The 27598-nt window shown below is 42.7% G+C and overlaps 1 protein-coding gene across 5 annotated transcripts in view; it reads left to right on the forward strand.

The window, feature by feature from the left end:
- The first annotated feature begins 985 nt into the window (after nucleotides 1-985).
- The window catches only part of USP9X (ubiquitin specific peptidase 9 X-linked), a 122879-nt gene continuing 96266 nt past the window's right edge, over nucleotides 986-27598 (forward strand). The window contains exon 1 of one of the 5 annotated variants that reach the window (XM_020875430.2): nucleotides 986-1003. The gene's annotated coding sequence lies outside the window, so the exon portion shown is untranslated. Of the gene's footprint in view, nucleotides 1004-12587; nucleotides 12961-27598 lie in introns of those variants that run through there. The other 4 variants (XM_020875429.2, XM_020875431.2, XM_020875432.2 and 1 more) reach the window with 4 other exon arrangements.

Here is a 27598-nt window from a genome sequence, read left to right on the forward strand (position 1 = left end):
TTTGTCCTTGAATCTGCCAATTCTGGCCTGAGCTTTTCATTTTCTTGGAAAAATACCTTGTTAAACACACCAAGTAACCATCAATACACACTATTAACATTTCCTTCTATCCTCTTTCCCTAAAGCCATTGGCTCAGTCACATGTAGAATCATCATTGTGGCATGTCAGCTCTTAGTTGGGCCACATGGGATCTTTAGGTGGCATGCAGAATCTAGTTCCCTGACCAGAGACTGAACCTGGGCTTCCTGCATTGGGTGCTTGGAATCTTAACCACTGGACCACCAGAGATATCCCCTGACATCTTTTTTAATACAGGCGTTACCTTAATCAAGCCTTTTGCACCATTTAATAAGACTCTCCATCTTTCCATCGGAGAAGGCAATGGCACCCCACTCCAGTACCCTTGCCTGGAAAATCCCATGGACGGAGGAGCCTGGTAGGCTGCAGTCCATAGGATGGCTAAGAGTCAGACAAGACTGAGCGACTTCTTTCACTTTTCACTTTTCACTTTCATGCATTGGAGAAGGAAATGGCAACCCACTCCAGTGTTCTTGCCTGGAGAATCCCAGGGACGGGGGAGCCTGGTGGGCTGCCGTCTATGGGATTGCACAGAGTCAGACACGACTGAAGCGACTTAGCAGCTGCAGCAGCAGCAAACAAGGTCATCCATAGGTTAAGGTACAGAGCCATCTCTGTTGTAGCAAGCTGGAAACGTTGTAGCAAGCTGGACCGTTGTAGCGAGCTGGAAACGTTGTAGCAAGCTGGAACGTTGTAGCAAGCTGGAAACGTTGTAGCGAGCTGGAGACGTTGTAGCAAGCTGGAAACGTTGTAGCAAGGCGAAAACATGTAGGCGTATGCTCCGGGGGTTATATAAGCAGGCTGAAAGTGGCCATGCAGTTTCTTCTCACATTCCTTTGCTCTCATTTCATTGCCTGGCCATACCTAACTGCAAAGGAGGCTTCGGAAATGTGTCCCCAAGAAGACAGAGAAAACCTGGATTAGGTAAGCAGCTATCCATCTCTGTCAAGGGGTGCTGTGGAACAGTGTGTTGGCAGTGTGAGGGTGGTGAGAAGTGGTTTGATGTCTGTCATTAATATTGGAAAATACTCAGCAATTGTTAGTTCAAATATTTATTCATTTCCTTTTTCTCTTTCTTCACCTTCTCTTATTCCCATTATGTATACATTATACCATTTATAATTGTGCCCCTCTCCCAGTTCTTGGATATTCTATCCTGTCTTTTTCATCCTTTTTTTCCTCTTTACATTTCAGTTTTAGAAGTTCCCACTAACATATATTCCAACTCACTTATTCTTTTCTTGGGCATGTCCAGTCTACTGATAAAGCCACCAAAGGCACTCATTTCTGTTATAGTGTTTTTTATTTCTAGCAATTCTTTTAAATTATTTCTTAAAGTTTCCAACCCTTTGCTTACGTTATTTGTCTGTTCTTACGTGTTTTCCATTGTTCCCACCAGAAGTTTTAGGATATTAATCACAGATTTTTTAAAAAATTTCTTGTATGATAATTCTAACATCTTTTCTGTATCTGAGTTTAGTTCTGATACTGCTGTCTCTTGAAACTTTTTGACTTTTGGTATGCCTTGTAATTTTTGGTTGAAAGTCTGGGACATGATGTACTGGGAAAAGGAAACTGTAGCAAATGGCCCTTTCGTGATGTGGTGGTAATGTGTGGGGGAGGGGAAGCATTCTATAGTTTATGTCTTTTTTTTTTTTATGCATTTTATAGTTTATGTCTTAGTCTTTTTCTGAGCCTGGGTCCTTGAACCGTGACCTTCACAAGTACTTCTCATCCTTTCCCCCTTCCTCATGATAGATGAAATAGGAAGGCTAGTGGGGACTGGAGTTGAGTATTTCTCTTACTGTTTGCAAAAGGCTACAGAGACCAACCTCCCAGCCCACATCTTTTAGGCTCTAGTGATACCCATCATAGTTCAGCAATGTTAAAATGTTTCCCTTGGGACTTCCCTGGTGGTCCAGTGGATAAGAATCTGCCTGCCAATGCAGGGGACATGGGTTCAATTCCTGGTCCAGAAAGATTTCACATGCTGTGAAGCAACTAAGCCTGTGTGCCATAAGTACTGAGCTCACCAACCTAGAGCCTGTGCTGCCCAACAAAAGGCACCACAGTGAGAAACCCAGGTATCACAACTAGAGAGCAACCTCACTCTCTGCAGCTAGAGGAAGTCTGCGCAGCAAAGAAGACGCAGCACAGCCAAAAAAAAAGTTTCCCTTGAAGGCAGGTCTTTATTAAGGAGAACAGAATACTCTGGGCATATTTCACAAAATTATTTTTCCCTCTCCCTGCTGAGAAGTAGGAGGGGATTTTTCTTCAGTCTGCACAAAATATGGTGGAACTCTTAGAGGTAAAACTTAGAAAATTATGGGGGCCCTCCTAAGATGGGACAGCCCCACCCCCAACCTCGAGTATTTAGCTCTCTAGTTTTTCCACACTGAATCTCCAGTGATTTATTGATTACAATTTAAGTTTTCCTATCCTGGTACTGGCTCCAGCTGCAGGCTTCTGTTCCAAGGCTTCTGCTCTAGTAAACTATAATTTTCTGTAATTGCCTGTCTCTCCCATTTGAGGGGCAGTTAACTGTGAGATCTCAATTTTCTGATGGATTTAAAAGGAGTTGTTGATTTTCAATCTATTTACCTTTCTTCTTGTGAGGATGGGAGTGATGAATTCCAAACTCCTTACATGCTGGATGGGAAACTGGAAGACAGCATTTTCTTATAATAGCAAAAGATTAAAAACATATCAAATGGATGCATCAATAAATGACTGGCTATCCTTCCCTGATAGCTCAGCTGGTAAAGAATTCGCCTGCAATGCAGGAGACCCCAGTTCAATTCCTGGGTGGCGAAGAGCCCTTGGAGAAGGGAGGCTACCCACTCCAGTATTCTGGCCTGGAGAATTCCATGAACTGTATAGTTCATGGGGTCACAAAGAGTTGGACACAACTGAGTGACTTTCACTTTCATGCAAATTATGCTGCATTCACCATCTGCTGTGATTTTGGAGCCCCCCAAAATAAAGTTTGTCACTGTTTCCATTGTTTCCCCATCTATTTGCCACGACGTGATGGGACCAGATGCCATGATTTAGTTTTCTGAATGCTGAGTTTTAAGCCAACTTTTTCACTCTTCTCTTTCACTTTCATTAAGAGGCTCTTTAGTTCTTCGATTTCTGCTATAAGGGTGGTGTCATCTGCATATCTGAGATTATTGATATTTATCTCAGCAATCTTGATTCCAGCTTGTGCTTCATCCAGCCCAGCGTTTCTCATGATGTACTCTGCATATAAGTTAAATAAGCAGGGTGACAATATACAGCCTTGACATACTCCTTTTCCTATTTGGAACCAGTCTGTTGTTCCACGTCCAGTTCTAACTGTTGCTTCTTGACCTGCATACAGATTTCTCAGGAGGCAGGTCAGGTGGTCTGGTATTCCCACAGTTTGTTGTGATCCACACAGTCAAAGGCTTTGGCATAGTCAATAAAGCAGAAATAGATGTTTTTCTGGAACTTTCTTGCTTTTTTGGTGATCCAACGGATGTTGGCAATTTGATCTCTGGTTCCTCTGCCTTTTCTAAATCCAGCTTGAACATCTGTAAGTTCATGGTTCACATACTGTTGAAGCCTGGCTTGAAGAATTTTGAGCATTACTTTGCTAGCGTGTGAGATGAGTGCAATTGTGCGGTAGTCTGAGCATTCTTTGGGATTGCCTTTCTTTGGGATTGGAATGAAAACTGACCTTTTCCAGTCCTGTGGCCACTGCTGAGTTTTCCAAATTTCCTGGCATATTGAGTGCAGCACCTTCACAGCATCATCTTTTAGGATTTGAAATAGCTCAATTGGAATTCCATCACCTCTGCTAGCTTTGTTCGTAGTGATGCTTCCTGAGGCCCACTTGACTTTGCATTCCAGGATGTCTGGCTCTAGGTCAGTGATCACACCATCATGATTATCTGGGTCCTGAAGATCTTTTTTGTATAGTTCTTCTGTGTATTCTTGCCACCTCTTCTTAATATCTTCTGCTTCTGTTAGATCCATACCATTTCTGTCCTCTATTGTGCCCATCTTTGCATGAAATGTTCCCTTGGAATCTCTAATTTTCTTGAGATAGATCTCTAGTCTTTCCCATTCTATTGTTTTCCTCTATTTCTATGCATTGATTGCTGAGGAAGGCTTTCTTATCTCTCCTTGCTATTCTTTGGAACTCTGCATTCAAATGAGTATATCTTTCCTTTTCTCCTGTATCTTCTCTTTTTTTCTCAGCTATTCGTAAGGCCTCCTCAGACAACCATTTTGCCTTTTTGTATTTCATTTTCTTGGGGATAGTCTTGATCTCCACCTCCTGTACAATGTCACAAACCTCCGTCTGTAGTTCTTCAGGCACTCTATTAGATCTAATCTCTTGAATCTATTTGTCACTTCCACTATATAGTCACAAGGGATTTGATTTAGGTCATACCTGAATGGTCTAGTGGTTTTCCCTACTTTCTTCAATTTAAGTCTGAATTTGGCAATAAGAAGTTCATGATCTGAGCCACAGTCAGCTCCCGGTCTTGTTTTTGCTGACTGTATAGAGCTTCTCCATCTTTGGCTGCAAAGAATATAATCAATTTGATTTCGGTGTTAACCATCTGGTGATGTCCATGTGTAGAGTCTTCTCTTGTGTTCTCTTGGCAAAACTCTGTTAGCCTTTGCCCTGCTTCATTCTGTACTCCAAGGCCAAATTTGCCTGTTACTCCAGGTGTTTCTTGACTTCCTACTTTTGCATTCCAGTCCCCTATAATGAGAGGGACATCTTTTTAGGGTAGTAGTTTTAGAAGATCTTATAGGTCTTCATAGAGTCATTCAACTTCAGCTTTTTCAGCATTACAGGTCGGGACATAGACTTGGATTACCTTGATATTTTTTTTTCATTTATTTTTATTAGTTGGAGGCTAATTACTTTACATCATTACAGTAGTTTTTGTTATACATTGAAATAAATTAGCCATGGATTTACATGTATTCCCCATCCCGGTCCCCCCTCCCACCTCCCTCTCCACCCGATCCCTCTGGGTCTACCTTGATATTGAATGGTTTGCCTTGGAAATGAACAGAGATCATTCTGTCATTTTTGAGACTGTGGTAGTTGAGTCGCTAAGTTGTGTCTGACTCTTGAGACTCCATGGACTGTAGCCTGCCAGGTTCCTCTGTCTATGGGATTCTCCAGGCAAGAATACTACAGTGGGTTGCCATTTCCTTCTCCATGGGATCTTCCCGACCCAGGAACCGAACCCAGGTCTCCTGTGTTGCAGGCAGATTCTTTACCAACTGAGCTACAAGGGAAGCTATTCTTCAGGCCATAATACTCCGGGTACCTGGTTAACATTTGGGCATCTCAAAGGCTTAATGGATGACTGCGGATTGGCCTTTGGCTCTAATTAGAAAATCCATAACATTTATCCAGAAAAATGTGTTTTAAGGCCCAGACTTCCAATCTATAGCTTCTTGGTTTCAGCCTGACCCCTGTGCAGAGTGCAGATAGCTTCTCCTGCCTTGGAACTTTCCACTATGATTTGGCGTACCGTAGCAGCTAAATGAGGGCTTCCCAGGTGGTGCCCTCAGAACCAGCCTGCCAATGCAGGTGATGTTCAATGCAGGTGGGTTCAATCCCTGGGTGGGGCAGATCCCCTGGAGGTGGGCGTGGCAACCTACTATAGTATTCTTGCCTGGAGAATCCCATGGACAGAGGAGCCTGGTGGGCTACAGTCTATAGGGTTGCAAAGAGTCACACATGACTGAAGTGACTTAGCACGCACGCACAGCAGCTAAATGGTAGCATCTTGGTGGCAGGGTAACTGTAGTGCTGTTTTGATTGTGAAAATGGTTGAGAAGATCAGGTCGACTCTGCACTTCCACATTTAAATCATGAGGCATATACTTTGGCTAAGTAAGACTTGGAAAATTTGGAATCTTCTGGACAGATACATGGACAGAGCCTTGCTATACCACTGTTGAGGAGCTCTCAGTTTATTAGAACTAGCATAAGGGCAGGAGGGAGGCCTAATTAGCACTGGGAAGTCATGCTCAAGCAGCTCACCTGTGCCACAAACTGGTGAAAGGAAGATCCAGGCTTCTCTAGACTCACAGTTGTTATTCTCCAACTGGGAAAATATGTACTTCCCTCGCTTAGATGAAATAGCAAGACTGTGCTAGTAAAAACACATTTAAAGGATCGGATTATTTTGCACTGTGGTTTATGTGAAATATATGAAATAGAATTCTTCAAAATTTAAGTAAAACCCAAGAGAACCAAAAATTCTAGAGTAAAATAAGTCAAATAATAACCTGGACTGTAACCAAGTGCTTGACTGGGAATAAGTCCGTTTCAGAGAGATCCTCTCAGAGCAGGATGGACGGACTATTTTTAAGCATGTCTGTTCTAGGCACTGGTGTCTAAAATTCAATTGAATATCCTTGAGCACTAGCATATTATCGGCTGTGATCTTTTATGTTGTACCTTTTCTCCCTGGCTTCATTCTCTGCTTGATGTCACAAAGGAAGATGAAATGGGGCCATGTCCTCAGATTCTTAGTTCTCATTTTTTTATGTTAAAATACCCAGTCACTGTGGACTTTCTTCATTCCATTCAAATCACAAAGCCTTCTCTGGGGGGCATATTATCAAAGATCCCTCCTTTTTTATATTTGCTTGGACATTAACCTAGAAGACACTTCTGCAGGGGTGAAGCATTTAACACTTTGCCTATAGAACTTTGAAATGTGTAGCCCTGAAAGTATTAAATAATAACAATTTGTTCAGGAAATTCTATTCTTTTTTTCTGTCTATTCTTTAAGTAAAGTGTACTAGGAAGTAATGAGTAAACTTACCAAGGTTTTCTGGGGGTCATGGAAATAAGAGTATATTGGGAAATTTTATGAGGAAATGTGATATAATAAGGCTTTGCTCTACCAAGGCAGAACTAGGAAGTAAAAAATTATAGTTTTAAACCTAAAGGACAGGTGTCAGAAAAGAGAAACCAAAATAAAAGACCTAAGAAGGAAGCCCTGGACTATATGGATTTTAAGGAGCTGCACTGTGACACTGAACCTATTCTTTAAAGTTGTGCTCAGTCATTCGGTCCTATTGGACTCTTTGTGACCCAGTGGACTGTAGCCTGCCAGGCTCCTCTGTCCATGAGGATTCTCCAGGCAAGAGTACTGCAGTTGGTTGCCATTTCCTCCTCCAGGGGATCTTCCCGATCCAGGGATTGAACCCGAGTGTCTTGTGTCTCCTGCGTTGGCAGGCGAATTCTTTACCACTGGGCCACCTGAGAAGCTCTATGCTTTAAATTTAAAACTGTTCATTTTCTATCCCATTAACTGAGTGGTGGTGGTTGAGTCGCTAAGTCGTGTCCAACTCTTGTGACCCCATGGACTGTAACCTGCCAGGCTCCTCTGTCCATGGGATTCTCCAGGCGTGAATACTGGAGTGGGTTGCCATTTCCTTTCCCAGGGGATCTTCCTGACCCAGGGATCAAACCTGGGTCTCCTGAACTGCAGGCAGATTCTTTACCAGCAGAACTTCGAGGGAAGCAAGTGGAAGGTGTCAAAAGAGGGCAGTCTTATAGGCCACACCCACCCTGGGAGCCGCGTTGCACACTGGGTAGCTCCAAAGAGCAGAGAAAGGAATGAGTTGCTGCTGACTTGGTGGACTAAGTCCCGCTAGAATTACTGATGGGGATGTAGTTTAGGCTAAAGCATATGACATTGATTTTTTTCCTACTTGCACAACATTGCGGGTAGGAAAAAACTGGTAAAATGTATATAACATAAAATTTTAAAATGTGTACCATTCATTGGCTTAACGTGCATTCACAGTGCTGTGCAACTTCCACCACTTTCGATTTCCACCACTTTTGTTTTCATCACTGCAAACAAACACTGTACCTGTTAAACAATTACTGTTCATTCTCTCCTTCCCCCAACCCAGGTAACCTCTATCCTACTTGTTGTCTCTTTGTGTGTGCTTCGTTGCTCAGTTGTGTCCAACTTTTTACCATTCCATGGACTGTAGCTTGCCAGGCTCCTCTGTTCACGGGAATTCTTCAGGCAAGAATACTGGAGTGGGTTGCCATTCCCTTCTCCAGGGGAGCCTCCCAACCTAGGCAGCAAACCTGCATTGTAGATGGATTCTTTACCTTCTGAGCCACCAGGAAGCCCTGTTGTCTCTATGAATTTGTTTATTATAGGTACCTCATTAAGTGGAATCATCTGATATGTGACCTTTTATGTCTGACTTCTTTCACTGAGCACAATGTTTTCAAGGTCCATCCATTTGTAGCATGTATTGAAATGTCATTCCTTTTCAAGTCTAATAGTCCATTGTATGTTTATACCACATTTTGTTTTTCCACTAATCTGCTGATGAACATCTGAATCGTGTCCACATTTTGGCTATTGTGAACAATGCTGATGTAAATATGGGTGAACAGGTATTTGTTTGAGTCCCTGCTTTCAATTCTTGTGGGTATATACTTCGGAGTGGAATTGCGGGATCATATGATTTAAATTTAGCTATTTGAGGAATTGCCAAACTGTTTTTCCAAATTGCCAAATGTTGGCTGCATCATTTTACATTGTCCACCAGCAGTGTACAAGAGTTCCAAGTTCTCCACATCCTGGCCAACACTTGTTATTTTCCACTTTTTGATAACAGTCATCCTAATGGGTGTGAAGTGGCTTCTTCTCATGGCTTTGATTTGCAATTCCCTAATGTCTAATGCGGAGAAGGCAGTGGCACCCCACTCCAGTACTCTTGCCTGGAAAATCCCATAGACGGAGGAGCCTGGTAGGCTTCAGTCCATGAGGTCTCTAAGAGTCGGACACAACTGAGCGACTTCACTTTCACTTTTCACTTCCATGCATTGGAGAAGGAAATGGCAACCCACTCTAGTGTTCTTGCCTGCAGAATCCCAGGGACGGGAGCCTGGTGGGCTGCCGTCTGTGGGGTCGCACAGAGTCAGACACAACTGAAGCGACTTAGCAGCAGCAGCAGCAGCAATGTCTAATGATGTTAAGCATCTTTTCATTGTGCATATTGCAAAAAAGCCAGCTGGGATTTTGGTAAGGAGTGGGTTGACTCTGTAGATATATTTGGGGAGTACTCCTATCTTAACAATATTAAATCTTCTAATTGTTGAACACTGGCTGTTTTTCCATTTCTTTTGGTCTTTAATTTTTGAATGATGTTTTGTAGTTTTCAGTATACCAATCTTGTCCTTTACTTAAATTCATTCATTAGTATTTTATTCTTTTTGATACTATTGGAAGTAGAATTGTTTTCTTAATTTATCTTCAGACTGTTGATTGCTGGCATATAAAAATATAATTGAGTTTTAAAATATTGACCTTATATACTGCAATCTTGCTAAACTCATTTATTAGCTCTAATAGTTTTTTTTTTTTCTGCACTGGGTCTTCATTGCTGCACCCAAGCTCTCTCTGATTTTGGCAAACGGGGGCTACTCTAGTTGTGGTGCATGGGTTTCTCATTGCAGTGACTTCGTTGTTGCGGCGCATGGGCTCTCAGATGCATGGGCTTCAATAGTTAGTAGGCACTAGAGTGTGTGCTCAGTAGCTGTGGCGCACGGACTTAGCTGCTCTGTGTCATGTGAGGTCATCCCTGGACCAGGGATTGAACCCGTGTCCCCTGCATTGGCAAGAGGATTCTTAACCTCTGGACCACCAGGGAAGCCCCTCTAATAATTTTTTATAGTGGATTCACCAGGATTTTCTACATACGAGAGTTATGTCATCTGCAAATAATAGTTTAATTCTTCCTTTCTTACCTGCATGCCTTGTAGTTCTTTTTCTTTCCTTGGTTTGAGCCACACGTACAATGTTGAAGAGAATCAGTGACATCCTTTTAAAGGTGCATTTTAAAACTTTTTTATTTTAAGTATTATTTAGTTGGCTGTGCTGGGTCTTAGTCGTAACTTTCAAATTCTTAGCTGCAACACGTGGGATCTAGTTCCCTGACCAGGGATCAAACTCAGACCCCGTGCATTGTGAGCTTGGAGTCTTAGTCACCGGCGAAGTCCCTAAAGGTGCAGTTTTGATAGGGGTAAAAGACCTATGTTCCATTTACCAATCCTGTCTGGTGACCTTGTAAGAATCACTTATCCTTTTTGCTATCTAACATCAATAGTAATAAATGTTCTGGCTATCTCATGCGGTTCTGAGGATTAAATAAAACAACCATTCACTTCGGAGTGTACGTGGATGGCAGTCTACTCTTTAGGAGCTCATACACTAGTGGAAGACAATCCATTCATGGAAATAATTACAAAAATAAGATTAAATGTGGTGTCAGTTATTAGGCCTATGAATTTTGTGTCTTGGACACTTTATTAGATGATTTTTATGGTGAAACTGTGTAGTTTACTACTGCATACGGAAATAGTTAAAAATTATTTTTAATATTTGTTTTTCGCTACACTAGGTCTTCATTGCTGGGCATGGGTTTTCTCGAGCAGCAGAAAACGGGGGCTACTCTCTAGGTGCCCTGCCTGGGCTTCTTACTGGGTGACTTCTCTTGCTGTGGAGCACATGCTCCAGGGCACTCAGGCTCCGTAGTTGTGGCTCATGGATTAGCTGCCTCCTGGCATGCGGCATCTTCTCGGATCAGGGCTTGGACCGGTGTCCACTGCATTGGGACACGGATTCTTAACCAACGGACCACCAGGGAAGCCCTGAAAATTTAACGTACTAATAACATTATGCTCTTCTAGTGTCATCCTAGTTTGGACTCCATCTTAACAAGCGTTTATTAAAAAGGAACTTAATTGTAGCCACTAAATCCAACCCTGCTCTACACAAAATGTAATTTTAGTTTTTAGAGTTTTGCTATAATTTTGCATACAGTTTGGTGTCCACAGCATTTTTTTACGTCCAAAGAGTATCTGTGCTTAAATTAGGAGCTGCATTTCTTTTCTCTTCATCTGGGCATTCAAGACAGGCTGTATTTTCCTTGCACTCCATTTATTTGAGATTAGCCTGATAGGCTTCACATTGGACTATAAACAAAAGTAGAAAATAATGCATGACATGGATGACATAGGTTCTTAAGGCCCTTCCGGGTTCTAACACTGAATTGTGCTGATGATTTGGTATGAGGCTAATCTTGGTACATTCGCTGTGCCACCAGTGGCACCTAACAGTGTTCTCTTTGATGTTTCAAGGCTCCAAAGGGTGGCCAAAGGGTGGCAGGTCACGGTCAGGCTGTGAAGGAGCCCAGATGCTTTCTGGCACAGGTGCTGCAGGATCACCTGAATGAACTTCTCAGAGCACCTGCTTCTAAGATTGGGGAGAGGGCCCCCACTCCCAACTCCCCCCGGCCGCCACAGAAGATAGCCACACCTTCTCCCTATCGGCAAGGAGCAGGTGGCTGGCCCTTGGCACCTCGCACCACGGCCCCCGCAAGGTACCCGCCCCGTGGGCCTGGCCGGCTCACACGTGACGAGGGTCAGCTGTGCCACTGGGACCCCCCCCCCAACCACTGCGAGCGCGCTGCGCGCGTTCTCTGGATCCGCCACCCCTCCCCCCACAATCCCGGAAAAGGGGGGAGGTGGTGACGTCATCATCCGGGCACTCGGCGGCGGGACCTCGGTTCACAATGGAACAAAAACAAGCGGCCCAAGTGAAACTCTGAGCGACGCGACTGTGGCTTGCGCGGTTAACTCTGTCCTGTCCACGCACCCTGCCAATCCTGACATCCCAGTTCCTTCTCCGGCGTGCCAGAGCCTTTCGGGCTTCCCCGTCCCCGCTTCTGCCCGTCCTGCCACTTCTGCCCTCACACCGCCCCGGAGGCGAGGGGCATGGAACAGTTCCTGGCCGTAGTGCAACCCTGGAGGGCCCGACCGAAATAAAGGGTACTGTTTGAAAAATCTTGGCCGCATTTTCCTCCCTTCCCCACCCCGGCTCCTCGAATTCCAAGCGTCTCTCGCCTGGCCCGGCTTTCCCCGAGGCGGGAGCCATTCTTCCCCGACGGAAGACCGCCCCGGCTGGACGGGGGAGAAAAGGGAGAGCTGAAGGAGCCGCTGAGCGAGAAGGGGGGTGGGGTGAAGAAGGAGGAGGGCTCAGGGGCTGGCCCCGTGAGGGGCGGGGAACCTCGGGTCTGGGCGGTGCTGGGGCTTGTAGGAGTCTGCGCCGTCGCGCTGCTGCCTCCACCGCCGCCACTGCTGCTGCCACCGCTACCGCCGCCGCCACTGGCCGAGCGGTTTTTTTTTTTTTTTTTTGGTTTGCCGGATCCGCCATATTGAAGAGGACGGGCATCCGCGGCTGCGGAAGCTAGTCTCCGCCGCCGCCGGAGCCGCAACCTCCCTGCACCCGGCCCGTCCGGGCCTCTGCCGCGCGGAGCCCCTCCCCGTATCGCTCAGCTCACAGGCCTCGCGGGAGGCGGCTGCTTCTGCGCCCGGTGCTTCGCTGGGCGCCGGGTGCTAGGAGCCAGCCGCAGCAGAGCGAGCAGGCCCGGAGCGGGGACAGAGGCGGCGACCAGTGGAAGGTGAAGCCGCCACTGCGGGAGGAGGAGCAGGAGGAGGTGACGCAGGAGAAACGCACCGCCCGGAGCCCGTCTGCGCTCTGAAAGAGCCTCAGCCAGAAGCGAGAAGGGGGAAGAGGCCCGCTGCCGGCTGAGGAGGAGGAGGGGGAGGAGGAGGCGGCCGCGGCCACCTCTGCTGCAAGGCGGGCGCGGCGAGCAGCGAATTCCGGTGCCCCTGTGCAGCGCCCCGGTCCCTACGCCTACGGTCTCTCGACACACTTTGTCGCCCGTCACCGTTGGGCCCGGGATGCACCCAGGGTCGGCCTTGTCCCGGGACTGAGCCTTGATTGTCTCCTCCGCGTGTCTTGTTTCTTAAGAGAAGACGCCTGTTTCGTGCGGTGAGTAGCCAGCAGCGCCGGGACGACGCGCTTTTCCGGGGCCAACAGCTGGATCGAGGGGTGGGGAGAGGAGGGGAGGGGAGGGGAGGAGGGCGAGGGGGTGTGCGTGTGCGTGGTTTGTCTCGCCGCCGCCGCAGGCCGGGCCCGGGGCTTCCCGGTCCCGGTCCTGGGCCTCGGGCGGGGCGGGAGCGCGCGGCGCGGGTGGGGGCGCGGGGCCCCGTTGCACGCCGAGCCGGCGTCCCGGGAGCGTGTCTGTGTGTTTTGGACTGTAAGGGAAAATGGCTGACGGCTCCGTCCCTCCCCCCTCCTCCCCTTCCCGTCCTGTCTGGGGCCGAGTCGGAGGATGGAGTCTCCGGGCGCGGCGTGCAGCCCCCGCATCCGCAGCCCACGGCCGGGTCGGCGCCGGGGGCTCGTCGCCCCCCAGGCCTCGGGGCTTGCAGCCCAGCGCTCGGCGGGCTCGCAATCGCTCTCCTTCCCGGTCTCGTTCCACTTGACACCAAACGCCATTACTGAGGTGGAGTGATTTGGAGCCGTAGAGCTAGGCCTCGGCTACGCCTGGCTATCGGGCCCGCCGACTTGTCCACCTCCCCCCCACCCTCCCGTGATAACCCGCAGCTTCTCCTGGGCCCTGGGGTCTGGGAGCCGGAGCCGGGTTATCGGCCTCCTCCACCTCCCTCATTTACGGAGGGCTAAAGCTGCGGAAGATGTTTTGAAGCAGAAATCGCTTCCCCAGAGAGCTTGGACCCACCACCTTTTATATTTTTAACTGTTTCTGCCAAAAAAAAAAAAAAGTACTAGCATGTGCGAGTTGGTTAATGATAAAACCTTCGGATTCTTGTGACGTGAGGCTTCGGATTTGAGAAATGGTATATTTTTCATTCATTGTGAAATATTCAAGAGTTATGGAGCAGGTGTATACGTGTTTTGCAGTATTTGTATGGATTTCTGGGGCGACTGGAACTTACCCGGGGATTTTTAAACTCTTCAACAGAATCTGCTTAAATGAAGCTTGTTATTATTTGGAAGTTCCATACTTAAAATGTTAATTGGGTTTTCCGTCGTGCAGTTTACAGGTGTGTGTAATTTCTTCAGATTGTCTTTGAATGTAACTGAGCGGCTTCTTGGTTAAATAGTCACGCTTCATTTCGAGGCGAGGGAAAAGACTTTTGCAGCTTTCTCTGACCTGGAAACCCTCGAGTCCCCCTGAATCTGCCTAACATTGGTAAACCTTAACTTTTGAGGAAGAATTTGGGAGTCTTTGATTAAAGAAACTTTTCAGCAGGTACTTAAACCTCTTTTGGAGCGCATTATCCATCCTTAGTGATTATATGGTAAGGACTCCTTAACCGTGACTCGCTGGGCTTTGTTAATCCGTACACTTGAACTTAAAAATAGAGACTACAAACTTCTTTAGATCTTACTGGTGTACTGATTCGGTGGGCTGCCATTTTGGTTTTACCAAATGCCTTCATAGTTCTGAAAGATTTATGCATCAAATGTACAAAGATGTCAACATTCTCAATTTGATAACCCATGTGCTTTGTCATACTTGTAACAGCGCTTGGATTGGAGTGAAAAACATTTGGAATTGATAGACCAAGGGCGAACTCAAAATGTTTGTGATAGCTTATTATGTTTTGTTTTCTCTCATTTAAAAATGATCCTTTTGAACTATACGTGCTTTTTTTCCCTCTATCCTGTTACCTATATTTTTTTTCCTCTATCCTGTTACCTATATTTTTTGCAAGAACACGATTTGTAACTCTTAACCTGTTATCGTACTGTTCTCTTGCCGTTTCTTTTGTTTGCTGACCTTGGTAGTTTCTGAGAGAGAAGATTTCTGGAGGGATTAAATAGCAGCAAAAACCATACAAGAATCTATGAATCTAGAATCTGAGAATCTAAATTCTTAAGAAAATAACTTTGAAGGGCAAGTTTTACCTTTCATCAAATTTCTGGAATCCCTTGGTGTTACGTAGTTTTCTTGTTTTATCGATGAAAATGCTTCAGGAGGATTTACTTTGGATCTTTTTTTTTTTTAACCCAGGCTTTTGAAATAAATTTTCTGATATCTCAAGAAAACGAGATATTTTATGCATACCTCCTTAAAGATAATTTTTCTGATATGATATTAATAATGCTGCTTCGTTTTTGAAAATGAATTTTTCTCATGAATTTGCTAGTCCTCAAGTTCTTGATTAGTTGGGCACAGCAAGCATTCTTTCTTTTAGCTCATTGTTTCGTAAGCTTATTGTTTGTTTCATAACAATTTTTGTACAATTTTTATATTGTACAATTTTTATATTGTAACCAAACTTGTTTAAATCAGGTTAAAGAAAGTTTTTTTAAAGAATTAGTTCTCTTATAAATGTTTTGGACAATTACAGGGGTAGGGGAATTTTATTCTGTGGTTGTGGAGCTAGTTGGTTTTTTTTTTTTTTTTTTTTTTTTAATTTTAAACAGTATAATGCTTTTATTTAGCCTGCATTATATTTTTCCTAGTGGTGGTATGTTTTCTGAATCTTGAAATATTTTCCCCCAAAATTTGGAAAATGGGGTTTTAGTTTCTATGTAGTTCTTTGAGGAGCTGTATCTTCGAAAGGTATTGTATTTATTGCTAAATTCTCTTCTAATTTTAACATGGAGTCTAACAATGTTTAGAAAAGGTTTAATGCGTTGGACCTCAACTCTGACTGTACATTAGAATCACTTAGGGAAGTTTTTTGTTTTTAAAAACAAAACAAAAACTAATGCCTGGGTCCTGCTCCCAAAGACTTATTAATTGGTCTGATTTGGGCCCTGGGCAGTGTCTTTTAAAAGGATTGTGGGTGATTGTCACACTGTCAGGGTTGAAAAACCACTGTTATTGCTGGTAGCATGTTCTTACTGAACTTTCTAGTGGATAAATAAGATAGTTTTTTCTTCCTTAACTGTTTTCCATTATCACAACAATTGTCATTTGTTGAATTATGTGCCAGGACTATGTTAAACACTCCATTTGACACCATATGTGGATATTAAATATTATTTCCATTAAACAAAGGACTAAGGTCTGTTAGGTTCAAGTAATGGTGCTTCAACTACTCTGCCTTGTTAATAAAATGATGCCAATTATTTTTTTTTTTAATGGGACTTTTGTTTCCTGTACCAGAGAGGCTTTAGATTAAAATTTTAATAAAAATATAATAGTCTGCAATTTCGGAAATATCTTGATTGACTAAGGGAAATGCTAAAACTCTGCTGCAAATAGGTTCTTCCTTCCCTTTCCATATGTTTCCCAACACGTTCAGGTTGATCGTTTAGTTGGTGGATCTGTTTATGACTAAAATAACGTAAGGCAACTTAAGATTACTAAAAGATGCAACATCAGACATTTCCTTCCCAGCAATTTATTTAAATCATCCCATAAGTGAACATTTAGTATCATGTGAATTTCTGTTACCTCAATTTGAGAACTCTTGAGTTTTACCTAGCTTAGTTTAAAATCAGTGTAATTTTCACAAAAAGATTTTCAAAATGAAGGGTTTTATTTTGCTTTTTTTCTTTTTGCAGTATTGGTTGATAATTTTATGGGATGAATGAAATAGCAATAACACCTTTATTTGGTGTTTCTCTTAATTCCCTTGGTCCATTGTGCTAAATTCTATATGAGAAGGCTGCTAATACAGAGTCTGTGAGCATCCTTAAGGTGTCACACGATTTGTCACAGATCTGTTACTTTAATGATCACTGGCTTCCTATTTTCTATGCTGTAGGGTCCATCATAAGGAAAAAAAAATCACGAAAGGTCTGATATTGGAGTTTGAATTTATCGTTCAGTTATTACTGTTGCATATAAAGTAATGATCAATGTAATAAGCTTTTAAGGAATACGGTGTGAAAAGGCATACTGTTAAGATGAGGTACGTTACATAAATTTTTTTCTTCAAATGTGCCTATGCCAAAAAAAAAAAAAATGTGCCTATGCTAGTCTTTGGGCCTCAGCACACGCACACTCTCTCTACATGCATTTCATAGCTGGTGGGTTTCCAGTTCTACAGTCACTGTCTAACAATTTTCTAGTTGAGCTGTGTATCAGAATCACCTGTGCAGCTTTTTCAAAATGTATTTGCTTGGGTCTTACTCTCTGGAGATTATAATTGAGTAGATTTGAGGTAGCAACTGGCATTTAAAGACTAAAAATATGATTCTGATGAGCAGCTAGGTTGTTTTTTGGCAATGCATTTTAGAAAAAGGGAAAATGAGAATCTGAGTTACACATATTTATTTATTATCTCTTAATGAGCATCTTCTTAGAGTTTCAACTTTAATACTAACATTATTAATACCTGTTAAGGCATTAGTTTTCTTTTCATCAAATATTTATTTGGCATCTACCACGTGCCAGGCACTGTTCTAGAGATTACTGTTGTCTGGAAGCTTTTGTTATATGAAGTGAGGGCCATTGGACTAGCTGGTCTCTAAAGTCCTTCCTAGCTCTAATTTTGTTATTCCTTATTGTGCTTCATAGAAGGGGCCTTAGTTAAGTTGTTGTAAGAAATATGCTGAGGCTTCTCTGGTGGCTCAGCGGTAAAGAATTTGCCTGCAATGCAGGAGACATGAGTTTGATCCCTGGGTCAGGAAGATCCCCTGGAGAAGGGCATGGTAAGCCACTCCATATTCTTGCCTGGGAAGTCCCGTGAACAGAGGAGCCTGGCGGGCTACAGTCCATGGGGTCACATAGAGTTAGACACGACTGAAGCGACTGAGCACGCACGAATGTAAGGAATATGCTTAGTTATGGTTCACGCCAGTGGAACTTGCCTTTTACCCTTTATTCTCTTTAAGTAAATTAAATAGAATTTCCCTATGAATGCCAGCCTTCTCCAGTGAGCCCAAATGTCAAGTGCAGCGGACATGTATTCTTTCAGTATTGGTTTTAGAAATAGCCGTACTTAGGATGTTTTTAATTTTGGGCCAGTAACTACTACATACTCTGGTGTTAACTGTTATTTTACCATTGATGTTCTGTCAGTTATCTCTGCACTGCTTGTATTTTTTTGTTTGTCTTATTTTGTTCAGATGCTTTGATTAATTAGTTCAAATTCTTTCTGGGTTGGTGGCATCTATCTGATCAGATTCAAGATCCTAAGTCATTGACATATGCCTGGCACGCAGACTTTCAATAATTATTTGTTGGACATTTAGTTCATTTTCTTAGTATGATTCCTCTATTTCTTTGTGTGCGCCACCTCCCCTGCCCCATTCTGTTTATTACTTGGAGTCACTTAACTTGACCAAATAATCCTTTTATGATGAGCAGTCCTGGAAGGATCTAGTCAAACTCCTTGTTTTTCAGGTGTGGAACATGGCTCAACAAACTAAGTAACTTCACTAAGATAGTGTGCATAGACTAGCTTCTGTGCGAAGCTATTTCCATATCTAACAAGCCACGTTAATTACTGAATTCTTTGGATTCCATAACCTTAGTAGTCATTCAAAATTCACACTTAAAATCTCTTTTAATAATGGATAAATAAGGTCAGAGATTCTGTCCTTCATGTTTGTGTATTACAGAACACAGAATAACATTGTTTACCGGGACTTCCATGGTGGTCTGTGGTTAAAACTCTGTGCCTCCACTGCAGGGGGCATGGGTTCCATTCCTGTTGGGGAACTGTAAGATCCCACATGGCTCACCATGTGGCCAAGAGCAAACCAACCCTCCAAAACAAAAAGAAACCTCCCCCGGACATTGTAAACAATAACTTTGACTGCCTGAATGGCAAAATTTGGGGGAATGTTTGACTCCTGATGTCTAGAATGGCCTATACAAAATTGATGTATCATATTATGGCCCCTTTCTGTTTATCTTTTCTGTAACTGATCAATCATGTACGCTTTGAACACTTTAGACTAATTGGCCAACCATTACCGAAGAATTGTTTTCCTTGGGACAGCTTTGGGCTGGTTGTCTTGGATCCGATCCTCTGCTACAGAGCCTATGAAGTGGGAAGAGAAGAAAATTTAGAAAGAAAAGGAGTAGGAGAAACCTCTTTTTCCTGTCAATTTATTAATGTCCATTTCCTTCATACTGACTTTGGTGATTAAGAGTTGTAAGTTTAGGTGGTTGGTTTCCTCTCTGTGTTCTGGTCTTTTCTTTCAGCTGGCTACTTAGAACTTCCAAGTAAGTCTACCCTGTTTAACTTGGATAAGGAAATTATGTGGTATTAGACCTATGTTCTGCCTGCTGCTGCTAAGTCTCTTCAGTCGTGTCCGACTGTGCAGCCCACCAGGCTCCCCCGTCCCTGGGATTCTCCAGGCAAGAACACTCGAGTGGGTTGCCATTTCCTTCTCCGCGTGTTCTGCCTAGGTATAGTGTAGAAAGATTTGGCCTCTCCTTGATAACACTGCCTGAGTTGTTTCTTGTAAAGGGCCAGATTGTAATTATAGACTTCAGTTTTTGCATTCTATGAGGCAAAATCAAAGCTATTAGGTAAATTTTTTGTTGATAAAATTTAAACTTTAATGATAATTGAGTACAATTAATTGTAATTCTGGTCTAATGAGAGGCATAGAAATGGGGAGAAGACTAACAGTACAGTATTTTGCTTATTGGGAGTTTAAAGTTCATATGCTCTGCCATTAGGTTGACCCTGTGTGAAATCCATTCTCAAGTTTGTGGGCTGTACAAAACAGGAGGCTAGGTTTGATCTGATTGTAGTTTGGCAGCACTGGTATGGAGCATTGATTCTTAAACCTGGAGGGCTTGTTAAAACAGATTGCTGGGTCCTGCCTCCAGAGTTTGATTCAGTAAGTATGGAATGGGGCCCGAGAGCATGCATTTCTAACAACTCCCAAGCATGGAACTACTCTTGGAGAATTACTGGTTTAGAGATGAAATCCAGCATATCCTAATTTTCTTCAGGTTAATCGCTTTGTCTAATTTTTTTTAATATTTTTTATTTTGTTTTGCTTTGTACTTTAAATTCAATGATTACACATTAAATGCCTGTTGTGTAGTGTTATACCAGGTAACAGATACACAAGGTGAACAAAACAGAGTTGTCCCCATTATACATACTGGTTGGAGGGAATTTAAAAATTAATTTTCACAAACCCTTTAGAACTGGAGTCTGGGGACAAAGAGCACCATTTTAAAAGCAGTGCAGCGGTGTTTGATACTCCTGTTAAAGGAAATCTAAATTGGAAAGGTTCATTATCAAAATATTCATTAATTTGATTTCTGAGGGGATAATATTCTGTTTAAATGAATTTTTCAAAACACCAAAACTTGCTTTTAAATACTTAAAACCAATTTATTATTTGATGGAAAGCTTTCTAAAGATGTTAAATGCTTTTTTAAAAATTATCTGATTATGAAATTGCTGTTCTCTATTCTGTTTAAAAGTTTGGGTAGCATAAGAGAATGAAAGCAAGGAGCAAAACACGCAGACTCCACCCCCTGACAATGCCGTCATGTAGAAGCAACCTTATTATTAGCTGTGTGTTAAAGGTTCTCATCACATGATCAGTTTATTAAGTCGTGTTTGCTCCTGTCCTGCCTCCACTTCTGCCTCAGGACTTCAGAGTGTGCTGTTTGTTCATCCTAGAAGACGCTGTTTTGGGTCCCTCCTCACTCTGCTGCTCCTTTTTTAGATGCTGCTTTGGTAAATATTGCTCAAAAATCATGAAATTGATTTTAATATGATTTTCCAATTTTCCTGCTGTTTAAAACTTTCTTTTCCCTGTCTGTTCGTTTTGACTCAGGATTCTTGGTAAACCTTGTGTGAGTCCCCACTTCGCTTGCCTTTTCTTCAATCCCCCTTTTAGGGGCTTTCTGTTCTTTGCTAGTGGGAGTAACATCGGGAATATAATTTAACTATTTTTAGCCTGTTTCATTTTAGGTATTTCTTGCTTGTCTTCTTTGGTGGCTGTTGAAGTTTAAGGATGGTTCGCATATACACTAAAAAGGTCCCAGATGTTTTGAATTAATTTTTTTTTTTCCTTAAGCTATCTCAGTTTCTCAATGTTTATTTTCACTTTTGTCAGTCCTGGTTCCAGTCTTATTTCCTCTCCCCACCCCACCCTTTAAACTGTGCTGTGGACTGGGAAAGGAGGTAAGAGTTAATAGTCTAATTGTGTGTGTGTGTGTGTGTATGTATATAGAGTGTGAATTTCTTCCAATAACTTTGAGCTCTGCTTCCTGTTTCTGTATTTTTTCCATTGAACCATGTTAGTCCTCAACGGTGATACATAAGATTTTTGTATACTCAGTACTTTAATACACTATGTATTAACCTCCCTTCTTTTTTTCTTTTTTGGTGGGGGGAGCTGCGCTGGGTCTTTGTTGTGGTACATGGACTCTTCCTTAGTGGTACAAGGGCGTCTCTGGTCATGGTGCATGGGCTTAGTTGCCCTGAATTATGCGAAACCTTAATTACCTGATCAGGGATTGAACCCACATCTCCTGCATTGGGAGGTAGATTCTTAACCACTGGACCACCAGGGAAGTAACTTCCCTTCTTTAAGTCGCATTCAGACTTCTGTCCATTAGCTGAAATGAAGCAAATGTCTTTTTATTGCATGGTGGTAGCCTGGTGGGCTGCCGTCTATGGGGTCGCACAGAGTCGGACACGACTGAAGCGACCTAGCAGCAGCAGCATTGCCTGTCTGAGAACAGTTCTGTTTCGGCAGTTATGCTATATTTGTACAGCACTGTCTTGTATGTTAATTTGCAAGTTCAATTGTATTTTGCCCCTTTAAAAATGAGTAGGAAAACAAAAGTGCATCAGCTTGAGGGCTCAAACCTAATGTCTTTGAGGCAAGGAACTGATTGGGGATATGAATCTTTAACCTTAACTGGATTAGGTTCTGCTCATTGGTTATGTTGGTTGACTTTGTTAAGTGATGAATGAAATAATTAGGACAAAACAGGAAATTAAGTATGGTAAGTATGTAATAAAGCTTATATGTGAAAGGTGAAGTGTCATTAGGGATTTTATAATACTTTCCTTTACTCTGACAGAGTTGGAAACACCCCTATAAACATGTAAATCTGTTGTTTGGCTTTGAAAGATTTGACTTCTGTCACATTTTCAGGAATGCATTATGTATGAAAGGAGGGTACTGACATATACAGCGTTTGCCCGGACTCTTGTGAAAATGACTACAGAAAGTCTCGTTTTCTTATATTTAACCTGTGTGTATACGTTTACTGTGTTCCCTGTACATAGATATCAATCGGTTACCAAAATTCTTTTTGTTGTTGTTGTTGTCGAATGTAATTGACATACAATATTAGTATCCAATGTACAATATAGTTATCCAAAATTCTTGAGAGTTTTTAACTTGAAGCATGCTGAACTGGGGTGAGAGAGACTGTGAGTCTGGGCTGAGGTTTGGAGAAGCCCATTGGAGTCCCTGTCTTATAATGAATGTCATTATCAGAGCTACCTGTCAGCTATCTTGAATTGCTTCTACTGGAAAATCCCATGAACAGAGGAGCTTGGCACGCTGCAGTCCATGGGATTGCACAGAGTCAGACACAACTGAACACACGCACAGTACACGAGGATCACCTTAGTTATCCTCAGTGCATCATGGGAAGAAGAATCATGTCAGCAAAAGGAGACTAATGGAAAGATTCTTTGGCTTCTGTTCATGGGTCGTTGCTGTTTAGTAGCTCAGTCATGACTGACTCTTTTGCAACCCTAGGGACTGTAGCCCGCCAGGCTCCTTCCTCTGTCCATGGGGATTCTCCAGGCAAGAAGACTGGAGTGGGTTACCACTTCCTACTCCAGGGGAGCTTCCCAATCTAGGGATCGGCTCTTGTGTCATTGGCAGGCGGATTCTTTACCACTGCGCCACCTGGGGAGCCCTTTGTTCATCTACACAGCCACAAAAATCAGGTTCTTCGAGTACCTCCATTTCTCTTCCTTCTCTCTTCTCAAATACTGCTCAAAACTCTTACCAGCTTTACCCAAATAGGTCATTTTGATGTACTTGCCATCTGCTTTTCAGAGGTTACTTCTTCTTCTCCCACCTAATCAAACTATTCATAGTTGGTGTGGACCCTCTAGTCTTTGCAGTCCCCATAGCTGTACTTTTGGAACTCTATCTCCCCTTTGTGGCTAGCCTGCCACCTAGCTCACAAGCCACCTTAATGAACTGTTTTCTGATTCTCTATAGTAGGAAGTAGTATTTATTTTCTCCCTCGTAGCTCAGTCGGTAAAGAATTTGCCTACAGTGCAGGAGACCTGGGTTCAGTCCCTAGATCGGGAAGATCCCCTGGAGAAGAAAGTGGCAACCCACTCCAGTATTTTCGCCTGGAGAATCCCGTGGACCGAGGAGTCTGGCGGGCTACAATCCATGGAGTCATAGAGTCAGACACAACTGAGTGAGTGAGCATGCGTGTACGCACGCATGGCTGAAGATAAAAGTGGTTTGGGGGAGTGGAGTAAGGGAAGGAGGTACCTGAGACTTCACTTATATGAGGATGATACTTTGGCTTCTGTATCAGTGAATGGAGTGCGTGATAAGTCGCTTCGGTCGTGTCTGACTCTGCTACCCTATGGACTGTAGACTGCCAGGCTCATCTGTCCGTGTAATTTTCCAGGCAAGAATACTGGAGTGGGTTGCCATTTCCTCCGCCTGGGGGATCTTCCCAACCCAGGGATTGAACCCGTGTCTCTTTATTTCTCCTGCATTGAGAGACAGGTTCTTTACCACTAGCGCCACCTGGAAAGCCTTTAAAAAACAATCCTTAGCTAAAAAACCTTTATTATCTTCCCTTTAAACTCTTTTCCCCCACTCTCTCCACTGAGAGCTTCTTTCTGTTCAGATCTATTGAACGGTCATCAGGAGAAAGGAATCTGTATTATAGAATGACTTTCTCAATGTGGCTCCACTACTTAAACAGTGGATTCTCAAAGCACATGCCTTTTTATATATATAACCAACCCTTTCCCTCAACATGTAGGGGACTAGAATCTGACTGGCATCCAGTTAAGTGTTAACTGTAAGCTCTCCATGATTTGTATAGGTGATATTTTACAGCTTTTTAAATAGATTGATACACAAAATAGATGAATAATGTTATTGTTTAAATAGTTGCAATAACCCCACTGACTCCTGTATTGGAGAGTTTTTTGTTTTAAAAAACTTCACATATTTGAAATGAAAATGACGTAGTCCGTGAAAGTGTACTAGATTTGGAGTCAGAAGGGCTGTTGTAGTTGAGTATCCCCCTCTATATGTTAAATCACTTAACTAACCTTCTGAGTCCTCACTACACTTATCTGTAAAACCAAGGTGTTGGATAAGAGATGACTTAAGGAACTTTATTTTTTTTAAGTTAGTAAATTTTATCTGTATCCCTAGAGATGTGGAAAAAACTGGAGTCTTACAGAAGAGACATTTTCAAGTAAAGGAACATCGGAAATTTTTTTTTTTTTAAGAGTTAATAGGCCTAAGCCTATTAGTTAGCATGGGATTGATAGGTAGGGAGAGATAATGTAATTTGAATTTTTCCTCAGCTTTGTTTTTGGTTGTGCATGTGTGTGTGTGTGGAGGGCTTTATTTTATTTAGTATCCTGTGGGTTAATTGTGCTTGCCCAGCAGCTTGTAGTGTGAATTTAGCCAGAGGTATAATTTCTTGGCTGGCAGAGCAGCTTAAAAGTTTGGTTAAGTTTTCATCTGAAGTCTGCTGCTGCTTTTGCTAAGTCGCTTCAGTCGTGTCCGACTCTGTGCGACCCCACAGACGGCAGCCCACCAGGCTCCCCCGTCCCTGGGATTCTCCAGGCAAGAACACTGGAGTGGGTTGCCATTTCCTTCTCCAATGCATGAAAGTAAAAAATGAAAGTGAAGTCACTCAGTCGTGTCTGACTCTTAGCATCCCCATGGACTGCAGCCTACCAGGCTCCTCCGTCCATGGGATTTTCCAGGCGAGAGTACTGGAGTGGGGTGCCATTGCCTTCTCTGCATCTGAAGTCTAGATTAAGCTTTAAGAAAGTATGCAGATAAATATAGTAGCAGTGATTTTTGTCTGGCACAGATGGTTTCAGAGAAAATGTTGATAACCTTGGGTTTTTTTTTTTTTATCACTTTAAGTAGCAAAAGAAGCTTATCGTTTTTATTGTTTATCAGTAGGCCAGTCATTCTTAAACTTACTGATCTCAGGACCCATTTATAATTATCAAGGACCCCAAGGAGCTTTTGTTTATGTGGAGTTCTGTCCATTGATGCTTACTATATTAGAAACTAAAACAGAGACATTTAAAAACTTTGTGTGTGTTTGAAAATAAAATTCATTGCATGTTAATGTAAATAATACTTTCATGTAAAATAGCTTCCAAAACAGAAATTAAAAGTGACATTTTAAAAATGTTTTTGCAAAATTTCATATCTCACTTAATTTAAAAAAAAGAAAAAAGATGGAGTCTCTGTCTACTACTTTCTTCAATTTGTACATCATATAGACTCTGGAAGAACTCCACTGTATACTCAAGAGAGAATGACAGTGAAAATGGCAGATAATGTCATATTATTTGTGAAAACAATTTTGATCCATTGGATCTACTGAAAGGCTCTTAGCGGACCACACTTTGAAAACCAGTGCGTTAGACTCCCAAGGGAAGTTTGATATTATCTTTTGAGTGGCTTCCCTTCTATATAGGTTTACTTTTTATTTTTTGGCCTTGGGGTGCAGCATCTGGGATCTTCGTTCCCTGACCAGGGATCAAACCTGTGTCCTTTGCATTGGCAGCACAGGGTCTTAACCATTGGACTGCCTGGGAAGTCCAGTATGTGTCTTTTGATGGTCTCTTTGGTATACACCCAGAAGTGAAATTGCTGGCTTGTAGGGTATATGTGTGTTTAACTTTAGTAAATACTGCCAAATAGATTTCTCAAGTATTTGTACTAGTTTAGAATCCTACCATCAATGTAGTTGATGTTCTTCCTTAGCACTTAGTATTGTTGATCCTTTTAAGTTTGGCCATTTGGGTGGAGATTTAGAAATATCTAATTGTGGCTTCAGTATCTATCTGCCCGTGTTTAATGATGATAGAACTTTTTCCATATGCTTATTGGTCTTTTAAACTCTATTTATTGGCCCATTTAACTCTTTCTTACCTGTAAAATTGAAGCTTGGCCAGTCGATGACTTAAGTCTCTTGCGAGGGCTTCCCTGGTGGCTCAGTGGTCAAGTAGTCTGCCTGCTAATGCAGGAGACATGCGTTCGATCCCTGGTCTGGGAAGATCTTACATGCCATGGAGTAAGTAAGCCCCGTGCACCACAACTATTGAGCCTGTGCTTTAGAGCCCAGGAGCCACAACTCCTGAAGTCCACACCCCCTGGAGCCCATGCAAGAGAAACCCCCACAATGAGACTAGAGAAAACCTTCACAGCAGTGAAGATACAGCACAGCCACACCCCCCACACACACACTGTCTTGCTGCTCAAAATCACTAGTTCAGTGAATTCTCTGAAATAAGAGATTCTTTAAGATGAACTAGTAATTGATCTAGTAGTGACAAAGAGGATAAACATTCCTGTGATAATTTAAAACATAATTGTGCATTTTATGGCTTTAGAATATATCTGGAAATACGTTTGCACGTGAGAGATTGAATACTTCCAATTAAAATACGACCTTTAGAAATAAACTGAGAAGACAAGAAATCACAAGTGTTGGTGAGGTTTTGGAGAAAAAGGAGTGTGCAGTGTTGGTGGGGTGTACATTGGTGCAGCCGCTGTGGGAAATGGTATGGAGGTTCCTTAAATTACAAACAGGAACTACAATATGATGCATCAATTCTACTTCTGGTATTCTTCCTAAGAAAACGAAAACACTAGCTTGTAAAGACGTATATACCCCCATGTTTATTGCATCATTATTTCCAATAGCCAAAATATGGAAGCAACTTAAGTGTCCATTGATAGGTAAATGGATAAAGAAATTGTGGTATGTTTGTATATACTACTTGGCCATAAAGAAGAATGGAATTTTGTCATTTGTGACAACACAGATGGACTTTGTGGGCAATATGCTAAGTGAAATAGGTCAGAAAGGCAGAAACCTTATAATTTCTCTTGTATGTGGAATCTTAAACGAATTGAAGTTCACTGATATTGGGAACAGATTGGTGATTACCAGAGGTAGGGAGTAGGATGGGAGAAATGGGTGAAGGACGGGCAAAATGTAAAAATATTTAAAAAAAAAAAAAGTATGTTTGTTTTCATAAAAGCTATAAACCAGGAAGCTTATTCCATTCTCCATTTGTTCAGGACTGTCCAGGACTTTTATTTTTAATGCATCCTAATAAATGTCACTAAGCTTGTATGCATGCTCATTTGCTTCAATCATGTCCAACTCTTTGTGACCCCACGGGCTGCAGCCCGCCAGGCTCCTCTGTCTGTGGGATTTCCCAGGCAACAATACTGGAGTGGGGTTGCCATACCCTTCTCCAGGGTATCTTCTGAACCCAGGGATCGAACCTGCCTCTCCTGAGTCTCCTGCATTGCAGGTGGGTTCTTTACCACTGAGCCGCCAGGGAAGCACAGGTTGGCTATTGTTTTTTTGTGTGTGTGAAATTCAGTTATGAAATACATTTTAAAGAATTTGCTTGCTGTCTGTTCCTTTAGTGGGGAGGGAGCT

This window comes from Odocoileus virginianus, chromosome X (assembly GCF_023699985.2).
Source record: "Odocoileus virginianus isolate 20LAN1187 ecotype Illinois chromosome X, Ovbor_1.2, whole genome shotgun sequence".
Taxonomy (NCBI): Eukaryota; Metazoa; Chordata; class Mammalia; order Artiodactyla; family Cervidae; genus Odocoileus; species Odocoileus virginianus.